This window comes from Heptranchias perlo, chromosome 11 (assembly GCF_035084215.1).
Source record: "Heptranchias perlo isolate sHepPer1 chromosome 11, sHepPer1.hap1, whole genome shotgun sequence".
Classification (NCBI taxonomy): domain Eukaryota; kingdom Metazoa; phylum Chordata; class Chondrichthyes; order Hexanchiformes; family Hexanchidae; genus Heptranchias; species Heptranchias perlo.
The window spans coordinates 82,697,758-82,718,621 of record NC_090335.1 but is presented as its reverse complement, the minus strand read 5'-3'; positions in this window follow the sequence as shown (position 1 = coordinate 82,718,621).

Here is a 20,864-nt window from a genome sequence, read left to right as displayed (position 1 = left end):
ATAAACTGAGATTTTAGGCACTTGAGTTACGAGAAAAGTTTGAAGAGCTTTGTATTTTCAAAGCGTAAAAATAGTTTTCACCAGTCAGCTGCTTTGGTCACCACATGGGGGCAGTGTCTGCACACAATAAACAGCGAGTGCCCTGGGCTGTGAAGGGCTGTGTGGAACTCAAAGAACAAACCTGCATTTATTCAGCATCTTTCATGACCTCAGGATGTCCCAAAGCACTTTACAGCCAATGAAGTAATTTTGAAACAGTCACTGTTGTAATGTCGGAAAGGCAGGCCAATTTGTGCACAGCAAGATCCCACAGGAAGCAACATGATAATGACCAGACAATCATTTTTTTAGTGATACTGGTTGAGAGATAAATATTGACCCAGGACAAAATAGTGTCATGGGATCTTTTACATCCACCTGAGAGAACAGACAGGGCCTCAGTTGAACATCTCACCTGAAAGACCAGCGCTCCCTCAGTACTTCACTGGGGATGTCAGCCTGGATTTTGTGCTCAGGTTTCATAGAGTGGGACTTGAACCATGACCTTCAATGACTCTGAGGTAAGAGTGTTACCCACTGAGTCATGGCCGACTCAGAATCAATACTTTCAGAATTTCTCTCCATTTTTGTTATCTTTTTGTCAGTCTTTCCCCCCACTCCTGGCCTTAAAGCATTGAGGGTTATTTCGAGGCCTTCCGCCTGGCGGAAACCTGGGGTTTAACCCCCAAAGATGGTGGGGAAGAACTTAGCTCCCATTTCCTGCCTGCCGCCATTTTGCTGGGGTTCTCGATAAAAGGCGGTCCGCGGAGTCAGACGCTTGAAGTGCGGGTGATTAATTTAGGAATTTAAATCGGGGGCGAGTGTGACACCCATTTCCGCTTTAGGACTCGAGTGGGCGGAGCTTCTGCCGTGCAGGCACCGCCCACTATCAGCTGCCAGTCCAATCACAGAGGAGCCCTCGCTGATTTAATTCCAGGGGGGGCCCAGGGGGAGCTTGGACTCCTCAGTGATAACCTGGTCACTTCCGCATCTGGTCCCCCCCCCCTACCCTGAGAATAGACCCCAATCCCTCCCCCCCCTTGACCTACCCGGGAGTACGGGCAGCCCGATATGATATTCAACTGCAGGGGGCATCACAGCCAAGCCCGATCCGCCGTCCCAAAGTGAGATGAGCTGAACGGGTAGAGAGCAGGGAATGAAGCTGGGACTTTGTAAACTGTGTCACTTCAGGCACACGACACACAATGGTGAAAAGTATTTAATTATCACTTTTCTTGTTTGTTTGTTTTTTAACTCCCGCACCCTGAGATGTAACCAGCTCCCTGGAGGTGCAGAGTGATCCTCACTCCGACTTTTTACCCCTTCCAGGAGAGGAAAGAATTGCTTCACATCCACCAGGAGATCGGGAGCTCCCTGCATGTGGAATTCTACATCAGATATCTCTCTAACATCCTCGGTCCCTACAGCGTAATTTCAGATCTTAGAATCTTACAGCATGGGAGGTGGCCATTCGGCCCATCGTGCCTGTGCCAGCTCTTTGAAAGGGCTATCCAATTAGTCCCATTCTCCTTCCCCAATATTCCAGCCTGTATAACTCGGGGTTACACCCGAGCTGGCCATCAGCCACCGAGGAGACGGCTGGAGTCTGGGAGTGGTGGTGAGCGTTAGCAGCGTCTGAGCATTTAACCTGTTCAGGTTTATCCACCATTTTAGGGGAAGTGCTAACCTGTTTGAAATAAACACAAACTAATCCCGTAAAATGGTGGACAGGCCGGTGAAATTCCTGAGCCACTCCCACTCCGGCACCGTGACCTCACTGGCCGTGGGGAGGAAACCCCGTTTATCAGTGTAATTGAGGGCACATCTCGGGATGTCCCACCTGCCCCAAGAGGCCTGGTGTCTCGGTGGATGGTGATCTGAGTCAGGTGAGATTTCTGAACCCACTGCTCCCCTCCCCTGGGATCCAAATATCGGCAGCTCGTTCCGGGGAAGGAGGACGGAGCAACATTTAATCTTTAACAAATCTTTGGGGGGGGTGGTGATGGTGGGTGTGGGGGGAGTGGGGGAATGATGGGGGGGTGATGATAGGGGTGGGGGGGTATCAGGGTGGTGGGGAGTTGGGAGGGGGCTGATGGGGGGGTTTTGGGGGGGTCCATGCTACAACCCCCAGGCATTGACCCACATGGCAGAGCCCACTTACCCCATTTCTTGAACATAGGAACAGGAGGAGGCCATTCAGCCCCTTGATCCTGTTCCCCCATTCAATTAGATCATGGCTGATCAGTATCTTAACTCCATTTACCCGCCTTGGTCCCATAACCCTTGATGCCCTCACCCCACAAAAATCCATCAATCTCAGTCTCGATTGAGAGACCCCCGGAACCCGTACTGGGGGAGAGAGTTCCAGTTTTCCACTTCCCTTTGTGTGAAAAAGTGCTTCTTAATTTTAAGGATGTGACCCCTCGTTCTGGAGACCCCCCACCAAAGGAAAAAGTTTCTATCTACCCTATCAAATCCCTTCATCGTTTTAAACACATTAATTAGATCATGTACCCAACCATCGAAACACACGGAAATAAAAACCAAGTTTATACAAACTGTCCGCATCATTTAAGCAGTTGATTGAACAGCTGTTCTCAAACGTTGTATAAAGTAGGAGGCAGCTGCTAAAGCACAGAGTGAGCGGAGGGCACTGCCAACAAAGTGGGAACTTGGGAATTTGGTGAGGGGGGAATTACCTGTGGAGGGAGAAGGACAGTGGATGGAGAGGAAGAGTCCTTCGAGCAGCAGAGGCGGGAGCGGGGATCAGAGTGGCAGAGGCAAGGAAATAAAAGTCGGGGATCGAAGGCCTAAAGTCACTTGGAGCGGCGGAGGTGGGAGCGGGAGGCCGTGCAGGAGGCCGTGCAGGAGGCCGTGCGGGGGGCCGTGCGGGGGGCCGTGCGGGAGGCCGTGCGGGGGGCCGTGCAGGAGGCCGTGCGGGGGGCCGTGCGGGGGGCCGTGCAGGAGGCCGTGCGGGGGGCCGTGCGGGGGGCCGTGCGGGGGGCCGTGCGGGGGGCCGTGCGGGGGGCCGTGCAGGAGGCCGTGCGGGGGGCCGTGTAGTGACGGGGGATCCGTGCGGTGATGGGGGGCTGTGCGGGGGGCCGTATGATGATGGGGGATCCGGGGGTCCAGGCCGGGGGCCGTGCGGTGACGGGGGGCCGTGCGGTGACGGGGGGCCGTGCGGTGATGGGGGACCGTGCGGTGACGGGGGGTCCGGGGGGCCGGGGGTCCGTGCGGTGACGGGGGGTCCGGGGGTCTGGGCCGGGGGTCCGTGCGGTGACGGGGGGTCCGGGGGGCCGGGCCGGGGGTCCGTGCGGTGACGGGGGGTCCGGGGGGCCGGGCCGGGGGTCCGTGTGGTGACGGGGGGTCCGGGGGGCCGGGCCGGGGGCCGTGCGGTGACGGGGGGTCCGGGGGGCCGGGGGTCCGTGCGGTGACGGGGGGTCCGGGGGTCTGGGCCGGGGGTCCGTGCGGTGACGGGGGGTCCGGGGGGCCGGGCCGGGGGTCCGTGCGGTGACAGGGGGTCCGGGGGGCCGGGCCGGGGGTCCGTGTGGTGACGGGGGGTCCGGGGGGCCGGGCCGGGGGCCGTGCGGTGACGGGGGGTCCGGGGGGCCGGGGGTCCGTGCGGTGACGGGGGGTCCGGGGGGCCGGGCCGGGGGTCCGTGTGGTGACGGGGGGTCCGGGGGGCCGGGCCGGGGGCCGTGCGGTGACGGGGGGTCCAGGGGGCTGGGGGTCCGTGCGGTGACGGGGGGTCCGGGGGTCTGGGCCGGGGGTCCGTGCGGTGACGGGGGGTCCGGGGGGCCGGGCCGGGGGCCGTGCGGTGACGGGGGGTCCGGGGGGCCGGGCCGGGGGTCCGTGTGGTGACGGGGGGTCCGGGGGGCCGGGCCGGGCGCCGTGCGGTGACGGGGGGTCCGGGGGGCCGGGGGTCCGTGCGGTGACGGGGGGTCCGGGGGTCTGGGCCGGGGGTCCGTGCGGTGAAGGGGGGTCCGGGGGGCCGGGCCGGGGGCCGTGGATTTTTTCCGGTCGGAGCCAACTCACCACAGGTAGAAATTGAAAGAATGATGTCACAGGACAGCAGGTAGGTGATTGGTCGGTGAGTATTTCTGCCTTTTTTCTCTCTTATTTTGGGCAAGGGTTTAACTAAGAGCTTAAATCAATAACTTAAACTAGATAAATTACTTAGTTAATAAAACTAAGAATAGCGAGAGATTAAGAACTCTAATAAAGTAAATAAATAAATTCTGGTTCGACAAGCGATGGCCGGGCAGGTGATGTGTTGTAACTGCAGCGTGTGGGAGTTGGTGGAGACCAGTGAGATCCCCAGTAAGCACATCTGCAGGAAGTGTCTGCAGCTCGAGGCACTTTGGCTCAGAGTTATTGAGCTGGAGTCCGAGTTGCAGACATTACGATGCATCCAGGAGGGGGAGAGTTATCTGGACACTTGAATCCAGGAGGCAGTCACACCCCTTAGGTTAGGTAGTAGTTTAGATTTGTTCAGTGGTCAGGGACAGGAGGATGTGACTGCGAGTCAGGCAGGTCTGGAGACCCAGGATTTAGTGATGGAGGAGCCTCAGCGTTTGACCTTGTCCAACAGGTGAGAGCAAGGACTGTAGGGAGGATGGGCAAACTGACCACTGTGGTACAGGAGGTCATTAGAGTGGGGGGAGTGAAAAGGAATGTGGCAGTGGTAGGAGATAGTATAGTCGGGGGATAGATACTGTTCTCTGCAGACACGACCGAGACTCCCGAAGGCTGTGCTGCCTGCCCGGTGCCAGGGTTAAGGACATCTCCTCGCGGCTGGAGAAGAATTTGGAGCATGAGGGGGAGGATCCAGTTGTCGTGGTCCACGTAGGGACCAACGACAGAGGTAGAACTAAGGATGAGATTCTGCTGAGACAGTTCGAGGAGCTCGGATCTAAATTAATAAGCAGAACCTCAAAGGTAATAATCTCTGGATTACTACCTGAGCTGTGCACAAATTGGCATTGGGTCAAACAGATCAGAGAGTTAAATGTGGGGCTCAAAGAGTGGTGTGGGAGACAGGGGTTTCGATTCATGGGGCACTGGAACCAGTACTGGGGAAAGAGGGAGCTGTTCCAATGGGATGGGTTACATTTAAACTGGGCTGGGACCAGTGTCCTGGTGAATCGAATAACTCGGGCTGTAGAAAGGGCTTTAAACTAAAAAGGTGAGGGGAGGGGACAGGTGAGGGGAAATTTAGAAATCTAATGAGAAAAGTCAAGGCAACAGAGCGGTGTAGAACATAAGAACATAAGAAATAGGAGAAGAAATAGGAGCAGGAGTAGGCCAATCAGCCCCTCGAGCCTGCTCCGCCATTCAATAAGATCATGGCTGATCTGGTCCTAACCTCAAATCTAAATTCATGTCCAATTTCCTGCCCGCTCCCCGTAACCCCTAATTCCCTTTACTTCTAGGAAACTGTCGATTTCTGTTTTAAATTTATCTAATGATGTAGCTTCCACAGCTTCCTGGGGCAGCAAATTCCACAGACCTACTACCCTCTGAGTGAAGAAGTTTCTCCTCATCTCAGTTTTGAAAGAGCAGCCCCTTATTCTAAGATTATGCCCCCTAGTTCTAGTTTCACCCATCCTTGGGAACATCCTTACCGCATCCACCCGATCAAGACCCTTCACAATCTTATATGTTTCAATAAGATCGCCTCTCATTCTTCTGAACTCCAATGAGTAGAGTCCCAATCTACTCAACCTCTCCTCATATGTCCGCCCCCTCATCCCCGGGATTAACCGAGTGAACCTTCTTTGTACTGCCTCGAGAGCAAGTATGTCTTTTCTTAAGTATGGACGCCAAAACTGTATGCAGTATTCCAGGTGCGGTCTCACCAATACCTTATATAACTGCAGCAATACCTCCCTGTTTTTATATTCTATCCCCCTAGCAATTAAAGCCAACATTCCGTTGGCCTTCTTGATCACCTGCTGCACCTGCATACTAACTTTTTGATTTTCTTGCACTAGGACCCCCAGATCCCTTTGTACTGCTGTACTTTCCAGTCTCTCGCCTTTAAGATAATAACTTGCTCTCTGATTTTTCCAGCCAAAGTGCATAACCTCACATTTTCCAATATTGTATTGCTTCTGCCAAATCTCCGCCCACTCACCCAGCCTGTCTATATCCCCTTGTAGGTTTTTTATGTCCTCCTCACTCTCTACTTTCCCTCCCATCTTTGTATCATCTGCAAACTATGATATGTTACACTCGGTCTCCTCCTCCAAATCGTTAATATAGATTGTAAAGAGTTGGGGACCCAGCACCGACCCCTGCGGAACACCACTGGCTACTGGTTGCCAGTCCGAGAATGAACCATTTATCCCAACTCTCTGCTTCCTGTTAGATAACCAATCCTCCACCCATGCCAGAATATTACCCCCAATCCAGTGATTCTTTATCTTGAGCAATAATCTTTCATGTGGCACCTTGTCGAATGCCTTCTGGAAGTCTAAATACACTACGTCCACTGGTTCCCCTTTATCCACCCTGTACGTTATGTCCTCAAAGAACTCAAGCAAATTTGTCAGACATGACTTCCCCTTCGTAAAGCCATGCTGACTTTGTCCTATTAAATTATGTTTATCCAAATGTTCCGCTACTGTCTCCTTAATAATAGAGTCCAAAATTTTACCCACCACAGATGTTAGGCTAACTGGTCTATAATTTCCAGCCTTCTGCCTACTACCCTTTTTAAATAAGGGTGTTACATTGGCAGTTTTCCAATCTGCCGGGAGCTTTGCTGAATCCAGAGAATTTTGGAAAATTATTACCAAAGCATCCACAATCCCTACTGCCACTTCCCTCAAGACCCTAGGATGTAAGCCATCAGGTCCAGGGGATTTATCCGCCTTGCGTCCCTTATTTTACTGAGTACCAATTCCTTAGTGATTTTAATCGTATTTAGCTCCTCCCCCCCTAGAGCCCCCTGTTTGTCCAAATTCCAAAGTGATATTGATAGATTAGGTGAATGGGCAAAACTGTGGCAAATGGAATTCAATGCAGACAAATGTGAGGTCATCCACTTTGGATCAAAAAAGGATAGAACAGGGTACTTTCTAAATGGTAAAAAGTTAAAAACTGTGGATGTCGAAAGGGACTTAAGGGTTCAGGTACATAGATCATTGAAGTGTCATGAACAGGTGCAGAAAATAATCAATAAGGCTAATGGAATGCTGGCCTTTATATCGAAAGGACTCGAGTACAAGGGGGCAGAAGTTATGCTGCAGCTATACAAAACCCTGGTTAGACCGCACCTGGAATACTGTGAGCAGTTCTGGGCACCGCACCTTCGGAAGGACATATTGGCCTTGGAGGGAGTGCAGCGTAGGTTTACTAGAATGATACCCGGACTTCAAAGGTTAAGTTACGAGGAGAGATTACACAAATTGGGGTTGTATTCTCTGGAGTTTAGGAGGTTAAGGGGTGATCTGATCAAAGTTTATAAGATATTAAGGTGAACAGATAGGGTGGATAGAGAGAAACTATTTCCGCTGGTTGGGGATTCTAGGAGTAGGGGGCACAGTCTAAAAATTAGAACCAGACCTTTCAGGAGTGAGATTAGAAAACATTTCTACACACAAAGGGTGGTAGAAGTTTGGAACTCTCTTCCGCAAACGGCAATTTACACTAGCTCAATTGCTAAATTTAAATCTGAGATAGATAGCTTTTTGGCAACCAAAGATATTAATGGATATGGGCCTAAAGCAGGTATATGGTCTTAGATCACAGATCAGCCATGATCTTATCAAATGGCGGAGCAGGCACGAGGGGCTGAATGGCCTACTCCTGTTCCTATGTTCCTATGTTCTTCGTATGAAATAATAGGAGCTTGTAATAAAGGTAATGCAACAATCATGGGGGATTTTAATCTTCATATAGACTGGGCAAATCAAATTGACAAAGGTAGTCTGGAGGACGAGTTCATGGAATGTATTCGAGACGGTTTCCTAGAGCAATACGTCATGGAACCAACCAGGGAACAGGCTATTTTAGACCTTGTAATGAGACAGGGTTAATTAGTAATCTCACCGTAAAGGATCCTCTGGTGAAGAGTGATCATAATATAATAGAATTAAACATTGAGTTTGAGAGTGACATACTTAAGTTTGAAACTAGAGTCTTAAACATAAATAAAGCCAATTACATAGGTATGAGGGGTGAGTTGGCTAAGGTGATTGGGAAATTAAATTAAAGGATTGACAGTTGAAAAGCAATGGCAAACATTTAAAGGAATATTTCAATATTCTCAACAAATATACATTCCATTGAAAAATAAAAACTACACGGGAAAAGTGATCCACCCGTGGCAAACTAAAGAAGTTAAGGATAGTATTAGATTAAAACAAGAGGCCTATAATGTTGCCAAGAAGAGTAATAAGCCTGAGGATTGGGAGAGTTTTAGAAACCAGCAAAGGATGACCAAAAAATTTAAAAAGGGAGAAAATAGAATATGGAAGTAAACCAGCAAGAAATATAAAAATGGATTGTAAGAGCTTCTACAAGTATTTAAAAAGGAAGAGAGTAGCAAAAGTAAACATTGGTCTCCTAGAGGCTGAGACAGGAGAGATTATAACGGGGAATCAGGAAATGGGAGATGTGTTAAACAAATATTTTGAATCTGTCTTCACAGTAGAAGATACAAAAAGCATTCCAGAAATAGTGGGGAACCAAGAGGCTAATGAGAGTGAGGAACTTAAAACAATTATTATCAGTAGAGAAAAAGCATTTGAGAAACTAATGGGACTAAAAGCCGATAAATCCCCTGGACCTGATGGCCGACATCTGAGGGTTCTAAAAGAGGTGGCTGCAGAGATAGTGGATGCATTGGTTGTGATCTTCCAAAATTCCCTCGATTCTAGAACAGTCCCCGTGGATTAGAAGGTAGCAAATGTAACCCCGTTATTCAGGAAAGGAGGGAGAGAGAAAACAGGGAACAACAGGCCAGTTAGCCTGACATCAGTTGTCGGGAAAATGCTGGAATCCATTATTAAGGAAGTGGTAACAGGGCACTTAGAAAATCATAATATGATTAGGCAGAGTCAACATGGTTTTATGAAAGGGAAATTAAGTTTCACAAATTTATTAGAGTTTTTTTGAGGATGTAACGAGCAGGGTGGATAAAGGGGAACCAGTGGATGTTGTGTATTTGGATTTTCAAAAGGCATTCGATAAGGTGCCACATAAAAGGTTTTTACGCAAGATAAGGGCTCATGGGGTTGAGGGTAACATATTAGCATGGATAGAGGATTGGATAACGGACAGAAAACAGAGAGTAGGGATAAACGGGTCATTCTCAGGTTGTCAGGCTGTAACTAGTGGGGTACCACAAGGATCAGTGCTTGGGCCTCAGCTATTTACAACCTACCTCTCCGTCCACCTGTCCTAATATCTCATGTGGCTCCTATGAAGTGCCTTGATACATTTTACAATATTAAAGGTGCTATTTAAATCATAGAATCATAGAATCATAGCAAGGTTACAGCATGGGAGGAGGCCATTCAGCCCTTCGAGTCCGTGCTGGCTCTATGCAAGAGCAATCCAGCTAGTCCCACTCCCCCGCCCTTTCCCCATAACGCTGCAAATTTTTTCCTTTCAAGTACTTCTCCAGTTCCCTTTTGAAGGCCACGATTGAATCTGCCTCCACCACCCCCTCGGGCAGAGCATTCCAGATCCTAACCACTCGGTTAGGTGCAAGTTGTTGTAATTTTTTGGGTGGAACCTTATCGAATGACTTTCTGCATCACCAAGAGAGGTAGCAAGGGATATTAAAGGGGCAGAAAATCCCTGACGGAAGGCTGCCGCTGACAACCTAGGCCGAGACTGAGGCCTTCAGAGGGTAAGTGGCCAACTGGAGAGAGAGAGGTGGTACTCCAAAGGTCCCCCCCCCCTCTTTTGGGGGGAACCCGGGCCCCTTCCTGGGGCCTACAACCACTTGTCACCTGGTGACCCGGTGAAGCGAATGTTACTGAGGCAGAAGGAAGGGAAATGCAGCAGGTCCCCTGACCTGCCCCCTGCCGCTGTTTGCGTGCGGTGAGTGGGAATGGGATGGTTTGAAGAGGACTCCACAAGGTCGGGGAGAGCTGGAAAATTCCTGGTCGAGGCAATGAAGCAGCAGTAGACCTCTCCGCCCAATCTCACCCTGCCAATTCTAGGTCAGATCGCGGAGGCGAACTCCACACCTCCAGCCCCCACCCCGCCCCGTGTCCCCCACCCCGCCCCGTGTCCCCCACCCCGCCCAGTGTCCCCCACCCCGCCCCGCGTCCCCCACCCCGCCCCGTGTCCCCCACCCCGCCCCGTGTCCCCCACCCCGCCCCGTGTCCCCCACCTCCACCTCCACCCCCCCCCCCCCCACCTCCCCGGATTTGGCTCACACTAGAAACACGGGTGCTCAGGTGAGTGGAGCAGAGCTGCTGCCAATGTCTGGGGATCTGTATCCCAGTAATGGTCAGACGCAACTGGATTCTCACCAAGGAATATTTAACACTCTTCCTCATGTCATCCAGTGAACTTCATGGGAGGACGAAGAGGGTCAGGATAATTATGGACTTTGGGCGACAGGCAACAATGTGAAATAGCAGGGCATAAATATTGTTTTATGATGACATGCCATAATGCTGAATTATGTCGGTGTTAAACCTGTTCACTAACTCAGGCCGTCATGAACCGATGCATTATCACATCCTTGAATTAAATACTTGCGGGAGGACAAAGCTGGGCCTTTGGTCTGAATAAATAGGTTGGAAAATGTTGACTTGCTGTAGTTCTTCATTTCATTGTAGCCGTGATTCCCTCGAATCGTCAGCTGTTAACTTCTCGGAGATGGTCCCTTCTCCAGGTTCTCCATTTCTCCAGGTTCTCCATGGATTCTCTGCCGATCGGGGAATGCCCTCTTGGACATTCACCGCCGTAGTGATTTTGTGTGAACTGTTAATATTACAAGTATTGGAATTCATGTTTTAACACAGATTTATCATGGTTGATACAGAGCTCTTATTTAAACATTTAATTTCTTTTTGGGAAGGGAGTTGTGTCAATATTGGGTTGGCTTTATATCCAATTAACAACCTAGGCCAAGACTGAGGCCTTCACAGGGTAAGTGGCCAACTGGAGAGAGAGAGGTGGTACTCCAAAGGTCTCCCCCCTCCTTTGGGGGGAACCCGGGCTCCTTCCTGGGGCCGACAACACTTGTCACCTGGTGACCCTGTGAAGCAAAGGTTACTGAGGCAGGAGGTTAAGTTCAGTAACTGCCCTGACCTGGAAGTATTTGCATGATTGACAGTTGCACATGCAATAGTGTGGCTGAAGTGACTGACCAATAAATAACATTTCTGAAGCTCTTTTCTAGTTTGTTCCAATTGAAACCGAATAACAGATGCTAAATACAAACGAACATACGAATTAAGAGCAGGAGTAGGCCATTCGGCCCCTCGAGCCTGCTCCGTCATTTGATAAGATCATGGCTGATCTGATTTTGACCTCAACCCTACTTTCCCATCTACCTACTATAACCTTTGACTCCCTTGTTAATCAGGAATCTCTCTAACTCAGCCTTAAAAATATTCACTGACCCGGCCTCCACCGCTCTCTGGGGAAGGGAGTTCCAGAGACCCACCACCCTCAGAGAGAAAAAATGTCTCCTCATCTCCGTCTTAAATGGGAGACCCCTTATTTTTAAACTGTGTCCCTGAGTTCTAGTCTCTCCCACAAGGGGAAACATCCTCTCAGCATCTACCCCTTCAAGTCCCCTCAGGATCTTATATGTTTCAATAAGATCACCTCACATTCTGGGCCTGTGATCTCAATAAACTGGCTGGAAAATATTGCTTTGCTGCAATTGTCGGCCTAAAGGGGAAGGACAAAGTTTCATTCCATTGTAGTGTGATTTCCCCGATCACCTGCCCTTAACTCCTGGTGGAAGATCCGTGGGAACAAGTTTACGCCATTTTTCCAGGGTTTGTGGGGAACCCATCGCCACAGTCACTGCAGATAACAGGGAGAATCCCCGGAAAATTCAACCCCCTTCATATAAACAGAGGGTGCAATTATACCAATCTCAATGTAACTTTGTTTGCATGGATTGGAGATATACTTGAAAAGGAAAAATTCACAGCGTTATAGGAAAAGAGCTGGGGGGGGGGTGTGGGGGGGGGGTGTGGGGGGGGGGGTGTGGGGGGGGGGGGGTGTGGGGGGGGGGGAGCGGGTGGGGGGGGAGTGGGGGGGGGAGCGGGTGGGGGGGGAGTGGGATAGCTCTTTCAAAGAGCTGGCACAGGCACGATGGGCCGAATGACCTCCTGTGCTGTACGATTGTATGATTCGATATTTAAATACAATAAGTTTATTGGCTGTTTTTCCTTTGACCTTTAATAAAGAGGCTCATGATATAGAAAATATAGAGGGGAAGGAAAAGGGGGATTGGAAAGGTGTAGAGGGAATGTTTTTATTAGTTTATGGGATGTGGGCGTCGCTGGCAAAGTCACGTTTATTGCCCATATTGCCCTGAGAAGGCCTCCTCTGCGAACCACTGCAATCTACAAAGATAATCCCCGGCTTCTCCTCTACAAACCTTCTCCCTAAACCCCTCTCCCCTGCCCCCTCCACCCTCACCAACAACAAGTGCGAGGAGCTCAAGGAAGATTGAGACCATCCGTTCAGCTGCCTCTGCCTCTTCCCTCCCTTCCTCTAGCCCACCGAGCCAAACTTCCCCTACGGTTCCCCCCTGCCCTAGCCCTGAACTCACATCTTTCTCTTGTTTCTCTCCTATCTCCCCTCATGCCCTCTCCGAGCTCATCTTGACCATGAGACCCACCTCCTGCTCCCTCGACCCTATTCCCACCAAACTGCTGACCACCCAACTTCCCTTCCTGGCCCCCATGTTAGCTGATATTGTTAACGGTTCCCTCTCCTCAGGGACTGTCCCCCTCCCCTTCAAATCTGCTGTCATCACCACTCTCCTCAAAAAACCCACCCTTGACCCCTCTGTCCTTGCAAACTCCCGCCCCATCTCCACCCTCCCTTTCCTCTCCAAAGTCCTTGAACGTTTTGTCGCCTCCCAAATCCGTGCCCATCTTTCCCACAACTCCATGTTTGAATCCCTCCAATCAGGTTTCCGCCCCTGCCACAGTACTGAATGGCCCTTATCAAAGTCACAAATGACATCCTCTGTGACTGTGACCGTGGTAAACTATCTCTCCTCATCCTTCTCCACCTGTCTGCAGCCTTTGACACAGTTGACCACACCCTCCTCCTCCATCGCCTCTCCTCCATTGTCCAGCTGGGTGGGACTGCCCTCACCTGGTTCCATTCTTATCCATCCAGTCGTAGAATCTCCTGCAATGGTTTCTCTTCCCACTCTCGCACCGTTACCTCTGGAGCCCCCCGAGGATCTGTCCCCGGCCCCCGCCTATTCCTCATCTACCTGCTGCCCCTCGGCGACATCATCTGAAAACACGATGTCAGATTCCACATGTACACTGACGACACCCAGCTCTACCTCACCACCACCTCCCTCGACCCCTCCGCTGTCTCTGATTTGTCACACTGCTTGTCCGACATCCAGTGCTGGATTTCCTCCAACTAAATACTCGGGAGACCGAAGACATTGTCTCCGCCGCAAACTCCATTCCCCCGCCACCGACTCCATCCCTCTCCCTCGCCACCGACTCCATCCCTCTCCCTCGCCACCGACTCCATCCCTCTCCCCGGCCACCGACTCCATCCCTCTCCCCGGCCACCGACTCCATCCCTCTCCCCGGCCACCGACCCCATCCCTCTCCCCGGCCACCGACTCCATCCCTCTCCCCGGCCACCGACTCCATCCCTCTCCCCGGCCACCGACCCCATCCCTCTCCCTCGCCACCGACTCCATCCCTCTCCCCGGCCACCGACTCCATCCCTCTCCCCATCCACCGACTCCATCCCTCTCCCTCGCCATCGACTCCATCCCTCTCCCCAAACACCGACTCCATCCCTCTCCCCGGCCACCGACTCCATCCCTCTCCCCGGCCACCGACTCCATCCCTCTCCCCATCCACCGACTCCATCCCTCTCCCCGGCCACCGACTCCATCCCTCTCCCCAAACACCGACTCCATCCCTCTCCCTCGCCACCGACTCCATCCCTCTCCCCATCCACCGACTCCATCCCTCTCCCCATCCACCGACTCCATCCCTCTCCCCGGCCACCGACTCCATCCCTCTCCCCATCCACCGACTCCATCCCTCTCCCTCGCCACCGACTCCATCCCTCTCCCCATCCATCGACTCCATCCCTCTCCCCGGCCACCGACTCCATCCCTCTCCCTCGCCACCGACTCCATCCCTCTCCCCCGCCACCGACTCCATCCCTCTCCCCATCCACCGACTCCATCCCTCTCCCCGGCCACCGACTCCATCCCTCTCCCTCGCCATCGACTCCATCCCTCTCCCTCGCCATCGACTCCATCCCTCTCCCTCGCCACCGACTCCATCCCTCTCCCCGGCCACTGTCTGATGCTGAACCAGGCCGTTCACAACCTCGGCCTCCGATTTGACCCTGAGATGAGCTTCCGACCTCATATCCGCTCCATCACCATGATCGTCGACTTCCACCTCCGTAACATCGCCCGTCTCTGCCTCTCCCTCAGCTCATCCGCTGCTCAAACCCTCATCCGTGCCTTTGTTACCTCCAGACTCCACTATTCCAATGCTCTCCTGACCGTCCTCCCATCTTCCACCCTCCATAAACTTGAGCTCATCCAAAACTCTGCTGCCGTATCCTAACTCGCACCAAGTCCCGTTCACCCATCACCCCCTGTGCTCACTGACCTACATCAGCACCCGGTCCGGGAACGCCTCGATTTTAAAATTCTCACCCTTGTTTTCAAATCCCTCCATGGCCTCGCTCCCCTCCCTATCTCTGTAACCTCCTCCAGCCCTACATCCCTCCGAGATCTCTGCACTCCTCCAATTCTGGCCTTTTGCGCATCCCCGATTTTAATCGCTCCACCATTGGCGGCCGTGCCTTCAGCTGCCTGGGCCCTAAGCTCTGGAATTCCCTCCCTAAACCTCTCTCCCTCTCTCTCCTCCTTTAAGACGCTCCTTAAAACCTACCTCTTTGACCAAGCTTTTGGTCACCTGTCCTAATATCTCTTTATGTGACTTGGTGTCAAATTTTGTTTGATAATCGCTCCTGTGGGATATTTTACTACATTAAAGGTGCTATATAAATGCAAGTTGTTGTTGTCTTTGTTAGTGATGATGCTCCCACGATGGCGTCAGGTGAGGCATGCAGAAAAAGACTGCCAGGGACCAGAAAAGAAAATTCTAAAAGATTTTATAGACACATTAACAGTGAAAGGATAGTTAAAGACCGAGAACAGGGAGAGGTCCAAAGTAGTCCTGAGCCCTCTACGGATTCTCTGAAATACATTTTATTGACATTCTAGTGCTTGTTAACTGTTTTATTTTACAGTTATCTGTGCATACAATTCACCTCGATGATTAAGTGCACACTTTATCTCTGAAGATACAGGGGCCCCGTAAATTCCCTTGGACTGAGCTTCTGATCAATCACAGCTCAGCACATTTTATAGCCTTTGCAGTCTAGAGTCAGTCTGTGCAGCTGAAAACTCTCAATCGATCCGAGAAACACTTTGGGCTCGATTTTAGGATCGTGTTTCCGGCGGGTTCCCAGCGGGGTGGCCCCGAAAATCCCGATCTCCGGTCACGTGACCGGATCGCGATGAAATCCCGGCCACTTCCGGGTACCGCGCTGACGTGCGGGGCTGCGCGCGCAAACCCCGCTGGTGGGAATCCCGCAGGCAATTAAAACCAGCGGGGTTCCACTTGAGAGTACTTACCTTGCTCGTTGTGGTCAGTTAATGAGCTGAAGCAGCTGTCAAAAGAGGAAGTGTGGGATTTTCGGTTCAAGGCAGTGAGTTTCACACACTGAGGGAAACAGTCTCTCTCCAACCAGGCGTGTTGCAGCCAGTAGCCTGTGGCAGGTGCCAAGGTGCGCTCCACGGGGGAGAGCCCTCACCCACGCAGGAGGCCACCGCGTCACATAGGGCAACCCCTGCCCTCCACCACCCCCCGCCAAGCCAGAGGACAGACCGACACGAAACCGCAGCCCCAGTCCGAGGAACCACACACCTACCCTGCACAACCCCTCAGACCAACACCTGCCAGTTGGGTGGTGTGTGGAGACCCTCGGAGGACGAAGAGCATGACCAGCACCAGCAGCCTCGCAGTCCACGCCGTCCGCCGCAGAGACGTGGATCCCCCCAACACGGTGTTGTTGCACGCCCACCTGCACAGCAGGAGGGAGGGCTACCGCAGAGAGAGACGCGTCGCAGAGGGCACTACCCTCGCCACAGGGTCCACAGACCGAGGCGCAGCTCCCCGGACCTCTCTGAGCAGCAGTTCACAGGGAGGCGCAGATTCGCTCGACATGTAGTCGTGGAGATCTGCAGCCTCTTTCATGCCGAGCTGCTCCTGGCTGGCCCCAGCACCAACTGCTTACCTGTCGCTGGCAAAGTCACCACTGCCCTCCACACCTTCTCCTCCGCGTCCTTCCAGGGTGCAGCCGGCTACACCGCCGATGTCTCTCAGTCATCTGCGCGGACGAGCCCTGCAAATACACCTGCACCTACTCTGCAGTAACACGATGGGTGGCATCAGTGGTGGGTCCTCATAGTGATACCCAGGAGCGGGCATTATTGGACACAACAGACAGGATTCGCGGAGACATGGCAGTGGTGGTGTCAATATAATGTGTGCTGTTTGTTGCTCTGAAATTCAATATGGGTAACACCCATGACAAACCCTCAGACACCCTTGTGCACCCCCTTCATGCTGACGAGACGTTTGCCTTACGCTGCCTACTGCACATATGTGATGCATGCCCTGTGGCTGCAGCACAGGTGGTGGCAGGTTGAGTGAGGCTGACCGTGAGGGAGATGCACGAGAGGGTGAGTATGGGATGGAGCAATTAGATTGTATGAGGATTGGGTTGCGTGTTAGTGGCAGGATGAGTACTGGCGAGGTGAGTAGGTGCAGGTAAGATGAGGATGAGGTTTGAGTGGGTATGAAGGGTGATGTGACAGAATAGTGTTGGCGGTGCCGAAGGAGATGTGGGGTGGGGGCAGTGTTGTGGCAGACGGAGTGTAGGGGAAAGACTTCGTGTTCTCACTGTGGCTGACCTACTGCGGTCATTGGAGCGCCTCCTGCACTGTATGCAGGTGGGCGATATGTTGGTGGCGCAGGTGACCCGCTCTGCCACCTCGAGCCAGGCCTTCTTGGTGGCAGAGGCAGGCCGCTTCCTCCCGCCCGCCGGGGGGAAGATCTGTGTCCTCCCCCTCCTCCTCACCCCATCTGATGATACCTGGGGTGAGGCATCATTAAACTGGGAGCAGCCTTCCCCCTGGGCTGCTCCATGCTGCAATTTGTTCCATTGGTTGCAGCATCTGTCGGTGGAGGACTGCCCCTTTAACTAGAGAGCCTCCAGCTGACAGATCGTACTGCGCATGCGCAGCCCGACCGACGCGCAGACCAGCGCCGTGGACCCCAGAGGAGCAGGTAATTGATTCCTATTAGTGGGTTGCCTGCTACGATCGCGTGGGCAGCACACTAATTTCGCCGAGCGTGTTGGCCACGCTCCCGGAGGACCACCCGCTGGGAACCCGCAGGCCTGCTAAATTCGGGCCCTCTCTGTCACACACTCTCTGTTCCCGTCTCAGTTTCTTTCCGCTCCTTTCCTTTCCTGTGGCTCTATGTTCCCATTTCCCCCTTTTTCCGAAGCGTGTTTTCCCCTCTGCCTTCCATTGGCCATGCCCAGTTATCTCGTATTGCTCTCGGTTTATCTCTCCTTGGGCCTTCATTTTCTCCACAGTCACGTCTGTCAATTCTGCTCATTCCTTATATCCTTTTCAACATGCTGCGTCTGGCTGACTTCCAGCAGATTCTGCTTACCTGGATACCACCTTAAGTCAATGATACGAGAGCATAACATGAGAGAGAAGGGAACATAAGAACATAAGAATATAAGAAATAGGAGCAGGAGTAGGCCAATCGGCCCCTCGAGCCTGCTCCGCCATTCAATAAGATCATGGCTGATCTGATCCTAACCTCAAATCTAAATTCATGTCCAATTTCCTGCCCGCTCCCCGTAACCCCTAATTCCCTTTACTTCTAGGAAACTGTCTATTTCTGTTTTAAATTTATTTCATGATGTAGCTTCCACAGCTTCCTGGGGCAGCAAATTCCACAGACCTACTACCCTCTGAGTGAAGAAGTTTCTCCTCATCTCAGTTTTGAAAGAGCAGCCCCTTATTCTAAGATTATGCCCCCTAGTTCTAGTTTCACCCATCCTTGGGAACATCCTCACCGCATCCACCTGATCAAGCCCCTTCACAATCTTATATGTTTCAATAAGATCGCCTCTCATTCTTCTGAACTCCAATGAGTAGAGTCCCAATCTACTCAACCTCTCCTCATATGTCCGCCCCCTCATCCCCGGGATTAACCGAGTAAACCTTCTTTGTACTGCCTCGAGAGCAAGTATGTCTTTTCTTAAGTATGGACACCAAAACTGTATGCAGTATTCCAGGTGCGGTCTCACCAATACCTTATATAACTGCAGCAATACCTCCCTGTTTTTATATTCTATCCCCCTAGCAATAAAAGCCAACATTCCGTTGGCCTTCTTGATCACCTGCATACTAACTTTTTGATCTTCTTGCACTAGGACCCCCAGATCCCTTTGTACTGCAGTACTTTCCAGTTTCTCGCCATTAAGATAATAACTTGCTCTCTGATTTTTCCTGCCAAAGTGCATAACCTCACATTTTCCAATATTGTATTGCATCTGCCAAATCTCCGCCCACTCACCCAGCCTGTCTATATCCCCCTGTAGGTTTTTTATGTCCTCCTCACTCTCCACTTTCCCTCCCATCTTTGTATCATCTGCAAACTTTGATATGTTACACGCAGTCCCCTCCTCCAAATCGTTAATATAGATTGTAAAGAGTTGGGGACCCAGCACCGACCCCTGCGGAACACCACTGGCTACTGGTTGCCAGTCCGAGAATGAACCATTTATCCCAACTCTCTGCTTCCTGTTAGATAACCAATCCTCCACCCATGCCAGAATATTACCCCCAATCCAGTGATTCTTTATCTTGAGCAATAATCTTTTATGTGGCACCTTGTCGAATGCCTTCTGGAAGTCTAAATACACTACGTCCACTGGTTCCCCTTTATCCACCCTGTACGTTATGTCCTCAAAGAACTCAAGCAAATTTGTCAGACATGACTTCTCCTTCGTAAAGCCATGCTGACTTTGTCCTATTAAATTATGTTTATCCAAATGTTCCGCTACTGTCTCCTTGATAATAGATTCCAAAATATTACCCACCACAGATGTTAGGCTAACTGGTCTATAATTTCCAGCCTTCTGCCTACTACCCTTTTTAAATAAGGGTGTTACATTGGCAGTTTTCCAATCTGCCGGGACCTTTGCCGAGTCCAGAGAATTTTGGAAAATTATTACCAAAGCATCCACAATCCCTACTGCCACTTCCCTCAAGACCCTCGGATGTAAGCCATCAGGTCCAGGGGATTTATCCGCCTTGCTTCCCATTAATTTTCTGAGTACCAATTCCTTAGTGATTTTAATCGTATTTAGCTCCTCCCCCCCTAGAAAGAAAGAGAGACTTGAATTTATACAGCACCTTTTATGACCTCAGGACGGCCCAAAGCGCTTTACAGTCAACGAAATACTTTTGAAGAGTAGTCACTGTTGTAATGTAGGAAACGCAGCAGCCAATTTGTGCACAGCAAGATCCCACAAACAGCAATGTGATAATGACCAGATAATCTGTTTTAGTGATGTTGGTTGAGGGATAAATATTGACCAGGACACTGGGGAGAACTCCCCTGCTCTTCTTTGAATAGTGGCCGTGGGATTTTTTACATCCACCTGAGAGGGCAGACGGGGCCTCGGTTTAACGTCTCACCTGAAAGACGGCACCTCTGACAGTGCAGCACTCCCTCAGTACTGAACTGGAATGTCAGCCTGGATTATGGGGCTCAAGTCTCTGGAGTGGGATTTAAACCCACAACCTTCGAACTCAGAAGCGAGTGTGTTATCCACAGGGTTATGAGGGCAGGGTGGGAAGAGGTCATTAGAGAGGGAGGAGGTTCGTGTGGAGCATAAACACTGGCACAGAGCAGGTGAGCTCAACGGGCAGTTTCTGTGCTGTAGATTCTATGGCCTAGAAATTTGAGCGTGCCCAAAAACGCATGTAGGTGTGTGGGTGTGAGAGTGTGAGTGTGTGTGTGTGTTTGTGTGTGTGTATATGTGTGTGTGTGTGTGTATGTGTGTGTGCATGTGTGTGTGCATGTGTTTGTGTGTGTGTATATGTGTGTGCGTGTGTGTGTATATGTGTGTGTGTGTTTGTGTGTGTGTATATGTGTGTGCGTGTGTGTGTATATGTGTGCGTGTGTGTGTATATGTGTGTGTATGTGTGTGTGTGTATGTGCGTGTATGTGTGTGTGTGTGTTTGTGTGTGTGTATATGTGTATGTGTGTGTGTGTGTGCACAGTGTGATAATAGAGCTGCTCTAAATTAATCTCATTTCTCGGTCTACGGTCGCTCTTCCCACTGACTCCGCCATCTATTCTGGCATTGAATTTACTCTCTGTCTGACCTCTCTCTCCGCTATTTATTTCTCCTCTTGTCATCTTCACTTTCTTTGACCTTGTTGGCAAAAAACTCCCCCATTAAATCAGCTCAGTGTTTGTTGCAGTCTTCCAGTGATTATT